The sequence below is a fragment of the Peromyscus leucopus genome, chromosome 8b (genome assembly GCF_004664715.2).
Source record: "Peromyscus leucopus breed LL Stock chromosome 8b, UCI_PerLeu_2.1, whole genome shotgun sequence".
Classification (NCBI taxonomy): Eukaryota; Metazoa; Chordata; class Mammalia; order Rodentia; family Cricetidae; genus Peromyscus; species Peromyscus leucopus.
The window spans coordinates 42,882,376-42,899,088 of NC_051086.1; the positions used below are offsets into that span (position 1 = coordinate 42,882,376).

Genomic DNA, 16,713 nt, shown 5'->3' on the forward strand with positions numbered 1-16,713 from the left:
GTCAGTCCCCTCTGATGGTGCCCAGCTCTGGCAGCTGCAGCCTTCTCTGCTTACATGGCTTCCTCCACAGGCCACTCACTCTCCACAGTTGCTGCCTGCACCTTCCATTTCTGGGCAGCTCTGCCAGTAAGCAGGCTCTTCCTTATTTGGAGGTAGAATCTCACCCTGGCTGCCACCTTTCTCAGCTTTAGCCCCTTTGAACCCCAGTTTCTGGCCCGATCAAAGGGCCTCCAGTGGCCATTTGAAAAGATAGACACTGTAGCCCAGAGCATGTGTTGGTAGTCACTCGGCATTGGGATCAAGTATAGTAGCTTTTGACTTGAAAGCACAGTTAAACAGGGTTTCCAAAGTCAGTGTTCAGACCATCACCACAAAACTGGAATTCGATACTGAGCTCAGATGGAAAACTCAGATCTCACAGAGCAGGAGGAAATGACAGTTGTCAGGAGTGACATTTATTGAGGTCTCATGACATGGCAAACCCAATGGTGACTAATTTCTGTTCATCCTTTACATGATGAATTCCCTGTCATTCTTCCCATTTTTAAGGCAAAGAAACTGAGGTCTAGGAACACAGTGAACTTCGGTTTCCATACTGACATGTTTGGAGAAGTATATTAACTTTTCATTACCATGATATATGAGGTGGGCTACTTTAATAGAGGTTTGTGCAGGAGGAGGGAAGAGGGGGATCTTTGGTATGTAAAATGAAAATAAAAATTTTTCTTAATAAAAAATGAAAAAAAAAATGGAGGTTTGTTTTGAGCCCACGGGAAGTACAGGACCCAAAGAGCATTGCACAGGCCCTGGTGTATCGGCATGGTGGCAGTGTGTCTATCTGGCTCTGGCCTCTTTCTTATCTCTCTATAAAGACATCAGGATACAATCATGAGACTTTTATTCCATTGATCTAATCAAACTTAACACTTCTCAAAGGCTCCACCTCCAAATGCCACAGTGGGATTAAGTTTCCATTTCCTCATGCAATTGCCAGGTGTCTTAACTACTTTTCTATTGCTATGTAGAGACACCATGACCAAGGCAATTCACAGAAGAGTTTACTGGGGCCTGGCTTACAGTTTCAGAGGGTGAGCCCATGACCATTATGGTGGATAGCATGGCGGCAGGCAGGCAGGCATGGCTGGAACAGTAGCTGAGAGCGCACATCTGATTCACAAGCACAAGGCTAATTGGGAATGGTGTGGGTTTTTGAAACCTCAAAGCCCATCCCTAGTAACACACCATTTTCAACAAGGCCACACCTTCTAATCCTTCCCAAATAGTTCCTCTTCCTGAGGATCAAGCATTTAAATATATGAGCCTATGGGGGCCAAGCTCCTTCAAAACATCACAACTGGAGACCAGGGGGTAAATTCCTTTATGAGTTGGGAGGGACTCAACCATATCCAAACCAAAGGCCTAACAGCCTTAGAGTGAGAAACAGGCCTGGGAGAAACATGGCTGGCAGACTTGGTTCTTTGCCCTGTCCATTCTGCAGTTAAGGGCCTAGGAGCTGTATTCTCACCTCAGCCAGGTAGGCTTGAGTAGCTTCTTTTCAAGAGTGTCACCAGCATTTAGGGAGAGACAGCAGTGCCATTGTATTTCTGGCCTTCACAGAAGAGACCATGCTTTATGTTTTTTTGGAGCCTTTGGAGCCTTCAGGGAGTGGCTCAGCCTCCCAGTCACTTAGGCCGATGTCTCTTCTGTTCTCCAAGCTGCAGTTTCAACATTGCTCTAGAGGACTCTGAACATATGCCTCAAAAGTTTGCTGTGAGGTCCTATGTGGGATGTCTGGCAGAGTGGGCAACCAGCTCTGCATGTCACCCTTCCTTTAAAAAAAAAATCACCCTTGTACTGTACAGAGTTGGTTCTCGCTCTACCTTGTGTATCTGGGGATTGAACCCAGGTCCTCAGGCTTGGCTGCAGACACCTTTACTTGCTGAGCCATCTCACTGGCCTCAACTACCTTTCCTTTGAACTCAACCCAGGAGATTCTGGAGGAAGCTAAGCTGGGCAGAAAACTGGAACAGACATCCTGATCTCTTTCACCTCTTCCCAGATTTGTGGTAGATCATCACATAGCTGACTGTGAAAGTCCTCCTCAGGAACTCGGTCTGACCTTCCAGGGACAGATTCTTTTTATGGTACTGGGAACTGAACCCAGGGCTTTGAGCATGCGGAACCAAGGGTCAGGTTTCTGTGTTTGTTGTTTGGTTGTTTTCAACACAGCCTTGCAGCATAGCCTAGACTGGCCTAGAGCTGGCAATCCTCCTGCCTCTGCCTTCTGAAGGCTGAGATGACAGGCCACACCAGGGTCAGTTTTGATCACCCATCGTTCCTTCCTGGAGGTAATCTAAATCTCTGCAGGTTCAAGTAGCTCTCTGGCCTAGTCCCCAGAAGCAGGCTCTGTGAGGGTTCTTCCCTGTGTCCTTGTCCTCCCAGTCATTGCCCTGGGGCCGGGAGAAGTCCATAGGGAGCATTCCTGTTGCCGCGGATCAAAGGAGGCTAGAGGTCCTGAGCCATCCAGAGAGGCCCACAAGTCAAGGAACTCTGATCCTGAGAGCAGCAGTGTGAAGGCAGATGGGTGGCACCTGTGTATGTATAAGGTACACCATTCTTTACAGTAGAGGAGTCTGCATGTCCTGACTGCACATGCCATATTTATTTTATTTGTTGACAGAGACTCACTTTATAGCCCAGGCTCGTCTCAGACTTGTAGCAATCCTCCTACCTTGGCCTCCCAAGTGCTGAAATTACACAGGTATGTCACCATACCATCTTCTGCTTTTTTTTTGTTTGTTTTGTTTTGGTTTTTATGTGCCATATCTAGGTAGACTCCTGTACATATCTCTGTGCATCAGAGTTTTTCCACCTCCGAGGCTTCTGCTTGTAGCCTGCTACTGTTTCACATGGCTGCGCCCAGGCGTCTAGCCCACTGTGAGATGAGTTTGGCTATACCATCTCTTCAGTTCTTTCCAAGTCTTCTCCCTCCCCCTCCCCCCAAAGTCTGTGACTGTTGTCAGGCCTTAAGAGGCCTGGCCAGGACTTGGCCTACCATCCTAGACTTGGTACTGTCCTCAGTTCCCTGGGCCCTGAAGAAAGGCAGAGGCTGGCATCATCATTGTTCCCATTCTTGGGCACCTGGGGCCGAGTGGCATCCAGGTGAGGTGCCCAGCCTAACCCAACCCAGGTGGTGTGTTCATGTGCTGGTTTCTGAGCAGCCATTGCACATAGGTCTTGACAGTGCTTTCCTGATACAGACACTCATTTTTACTTCTGGAAGCCTCCAAACTGCAGGTGAGGCTTAGAGGTGGAGGAACAAGCTCTTTGGGCTATGAGGGGAAAGATAGGAGGTTTGGATAGCTGGAAAAGAAGACCAGCTAGGTGACGCAGGAGGGAGGCTGAGAGCCAATGAGAGGGAGAGAGGAAGGCAGGGAGCAGAGAAGGGGTGAGGGAACCGTGGCCTAAGTGCCAGAGTGGAGACCTAAGGGTGGGCAGGGGCTCCTCTCTCTTACCTAGGCAGTAGGCCCCTTCTGAATTCCCTGCACATCCCCGGGTTTGGATTCCAGCTGTGATAAAGACATATGTGGCCTAGTGAGGCTGTCCTCCGGGTCTAGCCATGGCGACAGCCCAGATGGCTTCCTCCTTTCCCTCCAGGCCTCTGTACGACTGGCCCCAACCAAATAAGTTTCGAGGCTTCTAGAAGTTCACTCAGGCCTGTGATAGAAGAAAAGTTAAGCACCTGCACCCCGAAAGCACTGCTAAGACCCTAAATGGAGAGATCAGCTTCGACTCCCCAGGAAGTGACTCTGGGTTCAGAAGTGATGCTTTAGCTGCAGCTAGAGTTCCTTAGGGTTAGATTGAGAGGCTTTGTTTTAGGATTTGCTCTGTAGGAGCCTAGAGTGGCACTGGCTACCCCTGGTGACCTCAGCAGGCTAGTGAGGAAGGTTGGACAGACTGACAGATGGTAGGGAGAACCACAGATGGAGATCAGAGTCAGCTGAGAGGGAAGACGGCTGGAGAGAGCCTGCTCTAGGCTGATCCCTGCTTTTTCACTTACATCAGAGATCCCACCCAGCCTAGGGCAGAGGCAGAGATGCATTTCTGTCCCTAAGTGGGAGCAATGGTCATCTGGGCAGCCTTCTACCTTGCTTTTGCCAGCACCAACCCTAGGTACCCAGCTGGTTTTCTGATCCCCACTGTCAGCCTGTGGGATCTGGAGAGGAAGGTGGGCTAGGGACCACATGGACTGTTTGAAAATGTCCCACAAACTATGAATTGGGATGCCCACATTCCCAGTGGCATCACCACCAATTGAGATACAAAGTTCTTTGCTTTCAAAGAGAAACATGTTGTCCTCCCCTAAGGAGTGCTATGTGGCAGAGGGTTCTAATGTGGACAGTAAGGCACAGGCTGGCAGTGAATGCCTACACCACTCCATGCCACTGGCATGCCAAGTGTACTCCACAGGTAAATGGCAAAGCAGAGCTATGGCAGTAGATTAGCTTGGTCGGTTTGAGAACACATCAGATCTACACCGAGGGAGGTCTGATAGCTAACCTGGGTTGATGTACTCATAAATGATATTGGAGCTCGGAAGTGGGAAGGTAACAGGTTATCCATGTTGGACCCAGGCAGAAGACCATTCACTCACAGGACAGTTAATGGATGAGAAGAGACCTCTTTGGCATGATGAAGTTACAGATGGCAGGAAGGTAATTAACAGGTGGGAGGGGCATCATGAAGGCTTTGGCTGATGGTTCCTAAGGGATAGGTTCCCATGCCCGGGTGTGAAGCTGCTCTGGGTTCAGCATGGACAGCAGATCACAGAAGCTCTGTTAGCTGCTCAACCAGTCCCGTTAGCCCTGCTTTCAGCTTCCCTGGCCCCACACTGAATCTCTTCACGGCAGCCATGGGTTGTCCTTCCTAGGCTTGAAACACTGGAAGATTCCCCCAGTTGTGTTCACTGTAAAACAGAAATCGTTACAATGGAGTACTGTGTCCTTGGGGTGTGGCCTTGTCCCTTTTGGTCTCTCTCAAGTATAGCCATAAGCTCTCCTGCCTCAGGACCTTTGCTCACCATCTCACCTGCAGCTTTCCTCTGGTTATCGAATGTTCACCACACAGCCTTTCAATTATGACCTGAGCCTTGGGTTCCCTGGCGTTCAATATAAAAACATAGCTCCCACCCCATGCTCTCAGCCGCCTTCCCTGGCTCTCTATTTTCTTAGTACATAAGGGTAACATAACTAGTTCGGCGGTGGTGGCACCTGCCTTTAATCCCAGCATTCGGCGGGGGTGGGGAATGGGGTGAGTGGGGGGGAATTGGGGGGGAGGCCGTCTCAAAAAGCAAACAAAGAGTAACTATAGTCAGACACCACTTAACATTTCAGTCAGTAGCAGATTGCATGTACCACAGAGATTGTCTCCTAGTGTCGTTTGCAGATACGTCTTAGTTTGTGTAAGGACACTATGATGGCACAATGAAATTGCATGATGTATTTCTCAGAATGAATTATGTTGTTGTACATCAATTACTTCTCCATTCTGTTCCATGCCTGCCTTAGGAGGAAAACAGAATCATTGAATCATTGTCTCATTTCTTGCTGTAGATACTGCACACAGTAGGTACTAAGCACATATCTACCCAACTAGTAGATGAACACTTTTGCTACCTGGAAGTTTTTTTTTTTTTTTTTTTTTTTTTTTTTTTTTTGCCTGTCCTGGATTCCACTCTGTAGACCAGGCTGGCCTTGAACTCACAAAGATCCATCAGAGTGCTGGGATTGAAGGAGTGTGCCACCACCGCCTAGCGCCACCTGAAAGTTTTAAGGCTATCATCTGGATGTTGGTGACCCAGTCCCTGAAATGGAGAGGCTATATATGTAGAATACATGTAAAACCCCAGCACGGCAACCAGGCTGACTTCTGAGGCCAGGCTTGCAGACTTTTAGCCTGAAGCTATCAGCCCAGGGCTGTTTGAACTTGACTTCTGAATTTCCTGACACCTACTTATCTTGGTTGGGTGGGTCCATGTCCTTCTCCTTTTGTGTCTGCCTAAGTGTCCCTTGGCTAACCCTGTCCCTGGTGGTCTTGTCCTTTGTGTCATGTCCCCTCACCCACCCCACTGCCCCACACTTCTCTGTGCTCCTGCTCAAGTCCCCAGCCTTTCCACTGCTCTCCAGCTTCCCTCTCAATGTGCAATAAAGCAGCTGTTCAGATAGCCGTAGGCAACTATGAGGCTGGCTGGTCAGCCTGCTCCAGGAACCACCCCTCATGGGAAGCACCCATAAAACTTCCCAACTCAGTAGGGTCCACCACTCTGCTGTCCCCAGGCAGGACTCACTTAGTGGGAGGTGAAGTCTGAGGCTGGGGACACAGGAATCCTCCTACTGTGCAGCCCTACATTTGACCACCCCTTGGAAAGTGACTTGTGCTGTAGGCCAGGGCTGCCTGCCACCACACAGAGCTCTGCCACCAGTCTTAGGGACAAGCCAAAGGCTGGACTCATGCAGTTTTATTTGGTTTTTGGTGTCTCCCCCCCACCCACCAACAGAGTTTCTCTGTGTTCCCTGGCTATACTGGAACTCGCTCTGTAGACCAGGCTGTCCTCAAAATCAGAGAGATCCAGAGATCCGCCTGCCTCTGCCTCCCAAATGCTGGGATTAAAGATGTGCGCCACCTCCCAGCCCTCATTCAGTTTTAAATGTGAGTCTTGATTGTCACTTTATAAATACACATTGAGTTGTGAATACCACATACCAGATACTGCACTGGGCAGAAGTGAACACAGCCTCTCTTGAACTTTCTATTTGGGATCTCTACTGAGCAGAGAGGCCCCAGAACAAATAAGTACTCCTCTTTTCTTGGGGACAAGCCACCAACCACTACCTCATTCCTTTAGACCCTCAGGGATCTTGAAGAGTACTTATGGCTAGGTGAGTTATGTAGCCTGACTGAACTCCAAGTCTTTCTAGCACTGCCCGCCCCCCAAGTGGCTATTAGTTCACAGAGAAGCCATGGACTGAATCAAGGTCACAGATGGAGAGCCTGTTTAACCTCACTCATTTATCATCATCATTCATCACCAAACACTTACTGAATGTCTACCAGGCACCAACCTGTCAGTGGAGGACACACCAAGGAACAACCAGGAAAGCCATCTACAAAACAAACAGGGAAATTACATGTTACTTAGAAGTGGGAAGGTGTTCCAGGCTAGCATGTACAGTAAAAAGGGCACTGTAATGAGGCCAGGGGTAGGATATGACATCAGGAAACTCATAAGGGCCTGTGTGACCATCAGCCACTGGAAACACTGAAGAGTCAGACTAGGGGAGGAGGCCTGGAAAGGTGACTCAGCCAGAGGACCTGGACTTGGTTCCCAGTCACACACAGTGGCTTGAAACCATCTTGTTAACTCGTTCCAGGGGATCCAACACCCTCTTCTTATCTGCACAGGCACCAGGCATCTCATGGTGCTCAGACATACATGCAGGCAAAACACCTACATGCATAAAATAAAATTTAAGTTTTATGTTTTTATTGTATGTGTATGAGGTTTTTGCCTCTGTGTGTGTGTGTGTGTGTGTGTGTGTGTGTGTATGTGTGTGTGTGTGTGTATGTGTGTATGTATACTACATGGATGGAGCATGTCTGAACCCTTAGAACTGGAGTTACAGATGGTGATGAGCCTCCATGTGGGTGCTTGGAATTGAACCCCCCAGCCCCACCCTTTGCTCTGGAAGAGCAGTCAGTACATGGAACCATGGGCCAGCTCTCCTGTCCTCTCCTCCCTTAAATTGTTTTTTAATTACAAAAATACAATTTAAGAAGCAGGGAAGAAAGTCAGCCTCAGCCCTCCAGCAGGGTCCATATCATCTTGTCTGTGCACATCTTGCAGACTTGGCCTTGTGAGTGATTGCATAGAGGAGCAGGTAAGTCAGGAAGTGCTGTTGGTGGTTCCCAGCAATGATCTGTATTGTTATCACCAGACTCGATGGTGCCCACAGTAGGCCTTCTGGTTCTCATAGCACCTCAGGACTCTGAGTGACATAGGTTCCCAGGCCAGGTCACTGAAGACCAACACTTAAGCATCCCTGCATTTCAAAGGTGGGGAGATTGGACCTTATCCTTTAAGTTTCATCCTGGGCAGAGATCTGCTCTTCAGGTCACTAAGGAGGTCCCTTATTGCATAGTAGGACCAGAGGAAACTCAGAAATGCCAAGCATGTCTGTAAATTCTGATTCCCAGTAAAGGGAACAACCTGTACACTCTGGACATTCACTTGATAAGGACATCTGGTTTGTTGTTTCTTTTTGTCTGAGAGAGGGTCTCAAGTATCTCAGCCTGGCCTCAAACTTGCAATATAGCAGATGGCCTTGTATTCCTGCCTCCATCCCCCAAGTGCTGGGATTCCAAGTCAGTCTCCTTATGCCCAACTTGGGATCCATTTTTAAAGCATCTTCCCATTCCAGTGGCAGGCTTGGGGTGACTTTCAGGACAAGGACCAGGAGGTACAACAATGGCGTCATACACTCCTTCCTAGGCTTCACCAGGTTGCAGGGAGGCCTGGGAGGAAACCATTTCGCCTTCCTGCTAGCCTGGTTGGCATACCACCATGGGCAGGGTAGGATGAGAAGGTGTATGGAGACTTCAGCATGTGCAGGGTGGGCTTAGCAGTGTCAACTACTGACCCTAAGTGTGGAAAAGGTAGCTCCTTTCCACAGAGCAGACAGGTGCCTCCTGAGGAGGAAGAGAGGCTATGGGCGAGTGTGATCTGGGTGATCTTGACTTGGAAAACCTGAATGGATATTTGAATGGATGTCCAGATGCATAAATGAATGGATGGAGAGATGGATGGAGTGGGTGGGTGGATGTCCGCGTGGGCAGGGAGTGGTTTGGAAAAGGACTGGCTAGCAAAACTCAGTCTAAGTGCTGCACTTCCTTCATCATGTTCCAAAGGTCTGCCATTTGCGAGGTGGAGGGCCCACCCCCTCCTGAGGTCCAGCCTCAAAGTCCTAGTCTTCTTTGTCTCATCTCATTCTCTGGCTATCTTTAGGCACTACCTCCCTCGTCGCTTGCCCCCAGGATACCCTACATACCCTACGCTTGCCCAGTGCCGCCTCCTCCGCCCCTCCTCCCCAAACCCTGAACCTCTAGGTCTGTGGGGTCGCTCAGTGTCAGGATCTCCCCGGTACAGTTCTTGTGCAGTGAAGGGAAGCTCGTCATGGAGGTCCCCCTCGACCTGTCTACACCTACACCCACACCCCCACACGTCGTTTTTGTGCCCCAACCCCAGCACTACTTGTTCGCACCTTAAACAGCTATTTTGCCTCTGTGGGATTCTCTAGGGTCAGCTTCTGCCTGCCAAGCTTCAGACCCTGGGCGATCACAGGCAGCCTAAGATCCCTGCGTGTGGCCAGAGCACGCACAGGCGCAATGTCCGTACTTTTTCAGTCCCGTGGCCCTACACAGCAGCCAGCCCTGTCGCAAACAAGCCCACACGAATACACAACGCCCTCGGAACACAGCCCACGCAGGCAGCCCCGCCCACGCAGTCACACTACCACCTATAAACAATCGCACACAAACACCACCCCCACGCAACCACTGCATCACTCAGTCCCTCCGAGACCTACCGGCATGTTCAGAAGCTGGTTTCTAGTTAATCCCACCCCACCCCCCACCCCGATCCCCAGCCCGTGACATTCACACATAGGGCAGAACAGAAATTTATAGCCACACTGATACACGGTCCTGAACGCACAGCCAAGGGCTCACCCGTGGGCTCGTAAGTCACTGGAAAAAAATATTAAAGCGTTCCCTCCCTTCTAGCTTTGATACGCACGCGCGCACGCACAGCACCCCCTTCCTTCCCCGCCCCCACCCCGTCTTTAGGCGCCTAGGAACCTCGCAGCCGTGACCTGGCCTTAGCGGTGAGAGCCGCGGGAGAGTCTCCGCTGCGCCCCCTCCTCCCGCTCGCGCCCAGCTTACCACTCCTCCTCCCTGCCCCCTCCCTCTCCTCCCCTCCTCCGCGTCTGGGGCGCGGGCTGCGCGCAGCCAAGCCCCCTTGTCGCGTGCCCCTCCCCGCGCGCGCCCTTCGCCCGCATCGTGCTAGCCCAGTGGATGTGGCCACAAGGCCGTCTCTAATTACCTCCTGTCCCCCGGCGGCCAGTGAATAATGGCTACTGAGGGCACTCGCAGGCGCTGCTGAGCAGGAAGCGAGGGGCTAGAGAGGCGCGGCGCGCACGGGAGCGCGAAAGAGAGGAGCGAGCCCAGCGCCGCCGCTTGCGGCGCGCAGAGAAAGGAATCGTGTGAGCGCTCACATTTTTTTCTCCCAAGGATCTCATCTGGCCGTCGGGTACTGGAAGAGGCGAGGGGGAGAGTGCACCATAGCAGAGAGACGGCAGGAGAAAAGGGAGACTACGAGACGCGCCGCGCCGGCGCCCCGAGACCCAGGAGGAGCCCGCAGGTATTGTTGGCGGCGGAGCTTTGTGTCTTAGGCGGGCTGCTCCGGGCGAGGGCTCCCTGAATCCCGGCCCGCCGCCGCTCTCTGACCTGCAGCGGGGCTGCTGATGGGGGTCGCCGCGGGCACCCCTCCCACCGCGCCGCGATCCTTGTTGGAGTTGCGGGTTTGCGTGTTTGGAGGTTTTCCATGTGGGTGGAGGGGATCAGTCTAGGAGAAGGAATTTCTTTTCTTTTCTTTTCTTTCTTTCTTTCTTTCTTTTTTTTTTTTTAATGGCCGCAGCAGTTAGGTTGTGATGGGGATTCTCCCCTCCCTTTTGCTCCACAATGCCTTGGTGAGCGGTCTCGGCGACCGAGCTACCCGTGGAAGAATTGGGGCTGAGATGTCGCGGCGGGTGGCCGCAGATGGGGATGCTGGAGAAGGAAGGAGTTCATCACAAGTTCGCAATCTGTGTCCGGAAGCTGGTCTGGCCTGGGAGGGCGTTTCGAGCACCGGTCCTACTGTGAGCAACCAGTGAGAAACTTCCCGAGAGTGCTGTCTCCCGGGGGACAGTTCCCAGGCGCCTCTGGGCGCTACTGCGGCCCCTCCTCTCAGCCTTGGAGCGTTTAAGGTCGCCCCCCCTCTTCCCGACAGCTTCCGGATCTGATGGACTGATCAGCTTCAAACACTTCCTTCCCCTAGATACTCCTCCTCATCCCCTGTAGAGTGCCCTCTGTCCTGCACCCGCCTGACAAAACAGCCGAGTGACCAACCTGACAATAAAATCTAATGCCTTTGCAGTGAGGGGCAGGGGTCATGACTCAGCCTCTCCTGTGACTGTTGACCCCTGGGCTCTAGGCAGGGGAAGGGAGGCCCCCTTTCTTCCTGTTTGGGATAGAGAGGTTACCACTGGGTGGTATAGAGAGGAGATAAGTAGGGGTGCCCAGCAGGGAGAGTTGGGGTGCGCTGGCTGGGTTGTGGAGTCTGCCCGCCCGGGCTTGACGATTGGCTGATGCCTTTGGGCACGTAGAAGGGCCGCTCTAACCTCAGCCTCCTCCCCTCCTGTACATTGCAGGCTGAGAGGTGATCCCGGAGGTGATGTGTTTGTGTGACGAAGTGCTTGGCTTCCTGACATCCACAGCAGACACCACTGCTCTGGTGACCCAGAGATCTGATGCCTGTACCTCTCCCTGGGATGAAATGGGGTGAAGGGCTACTGAGGGGTGAGGGGAGTGGTAGGAACAGTTCCTTTCCACACTAGTGCCGGAGGGGAAGGAGGTCTATCCTAAAGAATTCCTGGGGACTGCAGTCCAGAAAGGGGGAGGGCTCAGCTCCAAGGGGAAACCTCTGGATCAGAGCCTTGGCACCCTAAACTGTCAGATCTTTTCACTTTTGGGTTTGTGGAGGAGTGTGGGGCTAGCTGGGGTTATGAACCCCAGCTTTGATAGATTCCTAGTTGAGCAGCTCAGAGGCAAGAGAGCTGGGGTCCAGATACCATAGGCTAACTGGTCACCTCTCTCCCTAGAGACAGGGCTCCGGGGGGAGTAAGGAGACACCTTCGGAGTTAGGGGACTGGATTGTCTTTAGACTGCTCTGTGGTTGAGTCCAGGAACCCAAAGAGTTAACCTTCCCCCAGAAATTGCCAGGCCCTAAACAACAGAGAAACGCAGTTACCCCCTTCATACTAACAGCATGCTACTGCCTGGCTGGAACTGCAGATCCAGACCCTGCATTCCCTGTTGATGGCAGCTGCAGTCTCTGCCACTCGCTGAGCAGGAGGCATGCTGGTTCCTTGTTTAGGGACCTTATAGGAGACCCAAGTCAGAGCCTGGAGAGGGTCGGGCAGCCAAGCTGTGTCCTTGTGGCTCAGGGGGAAGAGGTTACAAGCCTGGGTCATGGAAACTGGGAGGGATGTCATCATGGGGGCTGGCTTTAGGAAGAAGACCTTTCTGACCCTCTGCCTCACCCACACCTTCACCCTGACAGCTGAAGTGTAGTCTTGTAGCTGGCTCTTGTAGAGTGACTTTCTGACCCCAGGGTAGACTGTGACATTTAGCAGTTGAGACAGCCTGGAGATGAGGGCTCTGGGAAACAGGGTTTCATTTTTCCAGGTTTGTTGCTACCTTCTCTTCATCCTCGGGGCACAAGCACCTTGGAGAGTTGTGTGTGTGTGTGTGTGTGTGTGTGTGATGAAGGAAGGCTGGGAATACAGCACAGGAGGGGCTATGTCCCCTGCCCTGGACATGACCTCCATTCCTGTAGGCAAAGCTAGTCTCAGAACCTCGGAGCCAGGCACACTGCAGACAATACTGTTTGCTGTTTGGCTAGACAAACACAGGGGTGAATGATTAATGAGTGAATCGGCGAGTGAATGGGACTGGAAGCAGCAGATCATCTTTTAAAGGTATTTTTTGACATATATGTTATAATACAGTTTGCAAAGTACTCTGAAAAATAGAGAAAAACAGATTAGTGAGTGTCTTAATGGGCTCTGACAGTGCTCACATGTTGGTATGTCTCTTCCCACATGTTGGCTTTGGTGGTTGGTGATTTTAAAGGCTTTGTTGAGTTGTCCATATTTAGATGTATATCCTGCTTTTTTTTTTTTTTTTTTTTGGCTGATAATACCAGCCTTTTCCTCTCTTGTAACCAGTTCTTCATAAACACCAATGTTAACATCTTCAGGCTTTTCCAGTCAAGTGGATTTGCTGTAATTTGCTTAATACTGCCCTTTGTTCCATATCCTGGAACAAGTGATATAGTTGGGTATATTTTGTGTAGAGAGCCTTTTCTGATGTTTAAGGTGCTTTCCTCAAAATGCCACTGCTGCTTGCCTCCACTGTGAAAGACTCCAGCATGCCTGTGGTGAGTGGAAAAAACAGGCTTCTCTAGCTTTCTTGGGCTAAGTAGGACACTGTTCTTCTTCTCTACTATCTAGAAACTTCTAGTGCTGAAAAGAACCCTGGCAATGAGTCACTGGTCTGACCTCCCTGTTTTGACATAAGAGGATACCAGAGCCCAGAGGGGAAATGAGTCCCAAGGTCACACATCAAGAACCTGCTTCTGATCTGGTATTTGAGTTGTATCTTGGAAGAATCCTAAGCTGAGCTTGCCCATTTCATAGATGAGAGACCAGGTGGGGAGAACCATTCAGCTTGTCCTTGCTGTCTCTAGCTGGATCAGTAGCAAATAGGCTCCTAACCTCTGTGCCATGTACATTGCTGTGCTAATGGGTCCAGGGCCACTACCCAAGTCACCAGCCTAAGGTTGGCTGACCACAGGCTGCCTGTTAACTCTCCCCAGAGCTTATTCGCCTTTCTCATCTCATTTTCCAAAGGGAAAAGCTGAGGGTCAAAAGCAGGTGCTCCAGAGGGGTAGCGCTGAGTTCAGGCCCCATGCGGTCATTTTCCTGCCTTTATACCTCAGGCTCCAAGTTCAGAGATCTAGCTGTGGTCTGTTAGGAGCTGGAGAAGTTTAGCACCTATCAGATGTGTGGTGTCTGGAATGGGTTAGAATTTAGAATTCTCCTTCTGACTTGAGGTTGACTCTAGACGTCTGAGATGACAGGAAGGAAAAGAAACAGATGAACAGTGATTCCAAAATGGGAAGGGAGTTGGGCGGAAGAGAATGGAGGAAGGAAAAAAGAGAAATGGAATAGAAGAGATTCAGGTCAAATGAAGGAAGTAAAGAGAAAGTTCTGTGGTCTCAGAATCCGGTACCCAGAGAAAAGGCTAAGATAGTAGTCCCAATGGAATGTCAGGCCAGCTAGTGCTGGAAATGTTGACTAGCTAGATAGGGCTGAGTGCTGCTCTATCACCTCCATCGGGAATGGGACAGAGAAGCCACCAGCCTGGGCCCCATATGACACTTATGTGGTTTAAGTCCTTCTGACCCCAGACATGTTGTACCAAGACCTAGAGACCCTTGTAGCAGGCAGCTGTGGTTGCCGACTCCCCACCCGAAGACAGGGCCCTTTTTGTCTCTCCCCTATCAGCACTTCAGCCCTGAATGTTGAAACTGTGCTGACTATGGACATGTGGAGGTTTGTGTGGTATGTCTGTGCAGGTGAGTGCTCATCTCTGTGTCGTGTTTTGAGGTATGCTGTGTGTGCCTCTAATCCTCCTCCCCTCTTGTTCATGTTTTGAGACAGGGAATCTCACCATGTAAACCAACTTGTGACCCATCTGCCTCCACATACATATTCCAGTCTGGACACACGTCTGTGTGCCCTCCTGTGGGGGACACATCTTGGACAAATTGTGGGGGTGGGGGTGCACAGTTGTGTATGTGTATGGTTGTGAGCACATACTTCCTCCTGAAGGCCTGGAGACCCAGGAGCCAGGCTTTTGTGCAGTTCTCAGGGTTGTAGATGGGGGTAAAAGTGAAGTATGGCTGTTGCTGGGAGGGGGGCACTGGGAGAGCAAAAGGAGAGAAAAGCTTAGAAGACCGTCTTCCTTGTGGTCTCCAAGGAGATCAGCCTGTGAAATGATCCGCATGTTAATTAAAAACGATTATATCCTGATTGAGCTGTTCCTGCTCAACCCCCAGCCAGGAAGAGGCTGAGGCTGAACAGAGGGTCTGGGTAAGCAGGGTCCAGCCACAGACTCGGGACCCAGGTTTGGAGGGCTATGGCAGGTGCTGGGGTACATGCCCAGTTAGGGCTCCTCCAGGTGATAGCCTTAGGTCCCAGGAGCTGGATGGCAGCTGTCAGAACCTCATGGATCTATACTCATGTACCTGATGCTACATCATTTTTTACATAGCTGTGCATGTTGGTGTGTGGCTAGTGTTACAGAAAACGACATGCTTCATGCAGCCAGCTGTTGGGAACTCCAGGCTGTAACCAGTTCTCTGTCCTCAAGGCCCAGTTTGTTTTCTTAGTTCTTAACTGCCCCCAGACTCCCACTTTGAGCTTCTACTTCTGCAGAAACTCTGGTAAGCCCGGTCTCAAGACCGAAAGAGACTTCTTCTCATTCTCCATGTCACTCCAGTGTCCCTTCTTTTCTGAGGTCCATCCACATAGGGCATCAGCCACGTTGTCCCTTCATGTGGAGAATTTGACAGTTTACCTAGGCAGTTGTCTGACTTGCATGTTTGTGCCGGCCCTTCACGTCCTGTGTTAGCTGATGGTCTGTAGCAGGTCAGAGCCTAGGGCCTGCAGGCACACTTGGGGGACACACGCTGAGTTCTCTAGGAAAGCCCCGGCTGGCTGACCGGCATTGCCGCACTTGAGAACTGCTAACCCAAGGACTGCTCCGGTAGAGAGGAGCAAGATCCAGTGAGAGACATTCCTGTAAACCTGCCCGCCTCAGCATCTGGGATGCCCAGCCACCACTGCACCGCTTCCTACTCCCACACACTGATTGGCTGCCTCTGCTCCAGGCCCACCCAGCTTCTCTGAGAGGGAGAGACTCATATCCAAAAGAATCCAAGGCCACTGCCCCAAAGTACCTGAGCTGTATTTTCCCTTTTGTGCAGCAAGGATGGTAGCTTTTCCTGGCAAGTCAGGAAAGTGAGGTAGGCTTTGCTCAAGTGCCTGGCAGCCCCTGGCGCAAAAGGACTCATCTGTGTATCTTTACATCCAGGACATCTGTGTGCTGCCATGGGGGAGGAGTTAAGTATACTGGCTGTTGAGGAGGGACAGCTGGGGTTCAGCTAACCCATCTCAGTATGAGCCTCTTGGGGAGCTAATGTGCTCACTGGAGCCACCTAAGGTTACCTCATTAAAAGTGGAATGTTTGGGAAAAGGGAGGGGTACTCCTGCTGGGCTGGGTCCCAATGAGATTTATTAGATCTGACCTCACTTTCTTAGGGGAGCTTGACCAAGGGGGAATTTGTAAGCCAGAAATAGTACCCTGAGAGTGAGAGGGGCAGGTCGGATGGGAAGTCAGCTTTCATATCCTCCACAGGGCAGAGCTGGGAAGGAAGAAGACAGGTGCCCGCTCATCCCACAGAACCCTTTGGTACCCAAGCAGACTTGTTGCCTTGCCTGCCCCAGTCATCCCTGCAAGTTGCCACCTCTCAGGAGCAGTTTCCTGCCTTCAGCCTTCTTTCTGCCCATAATGTCACTTCTCTCCAATGCCATGGTCAAGGCATGGCCAATTCTGTTTAAAATGCTAATATGTTACCTTGTTTCATCAGGCAGGTGAAGGGACCCATGCTTGCATAATGCCAGTCCAGGTGGGCAGTGCAGATGAGGCCATGAGGGCCACCTGGTCTTCCTGGGGCTACAGCCAGAGTACCTGTCACCTACTTTCTCAAGACCC

At 51.2% G+C, this 16,713-nt stretch overlaps 1 protein-coding gene and 1 long non-coding RNA gene across 2 annotated transcripts in view; one reads left to right on the forward strand and one right to left on the reverse strand.

The window, feature by feature from the left end:
* Nucleotides 1-4,661: 4,661 nt before the first annotated feature.
* Nucleotides 4,662-10,245, reverse strand: LOC119086929. Its single transcript, XR_005090330.1, has 3 exons — nucleotides 10,157-10,245; nucleotides 7,111-7,163; nucleotides 4,662-4,966 (listed from the first exon to the last, which is right to left on the reverse strand). It is a non-coding gene; the product is annotated as an uncharacterized LOC119086929 (long non-coding RNA).
* A 147-nt stretch (nucleotides 10,246-10,392) lies between these two features.
* Nucleotides 10,393-16,713, forward strand: part of Rai1 (retinoic acid induced 1) — a 64,552-nt gene continuing 58,231 nt past the window's right edge. The window contains 1 exon segment of the mRNA XM_028856515.2: nucleotides 10,393-10,474. The gene's annotated coding sequence lies outside the window, so the exon portion shown is untranslated.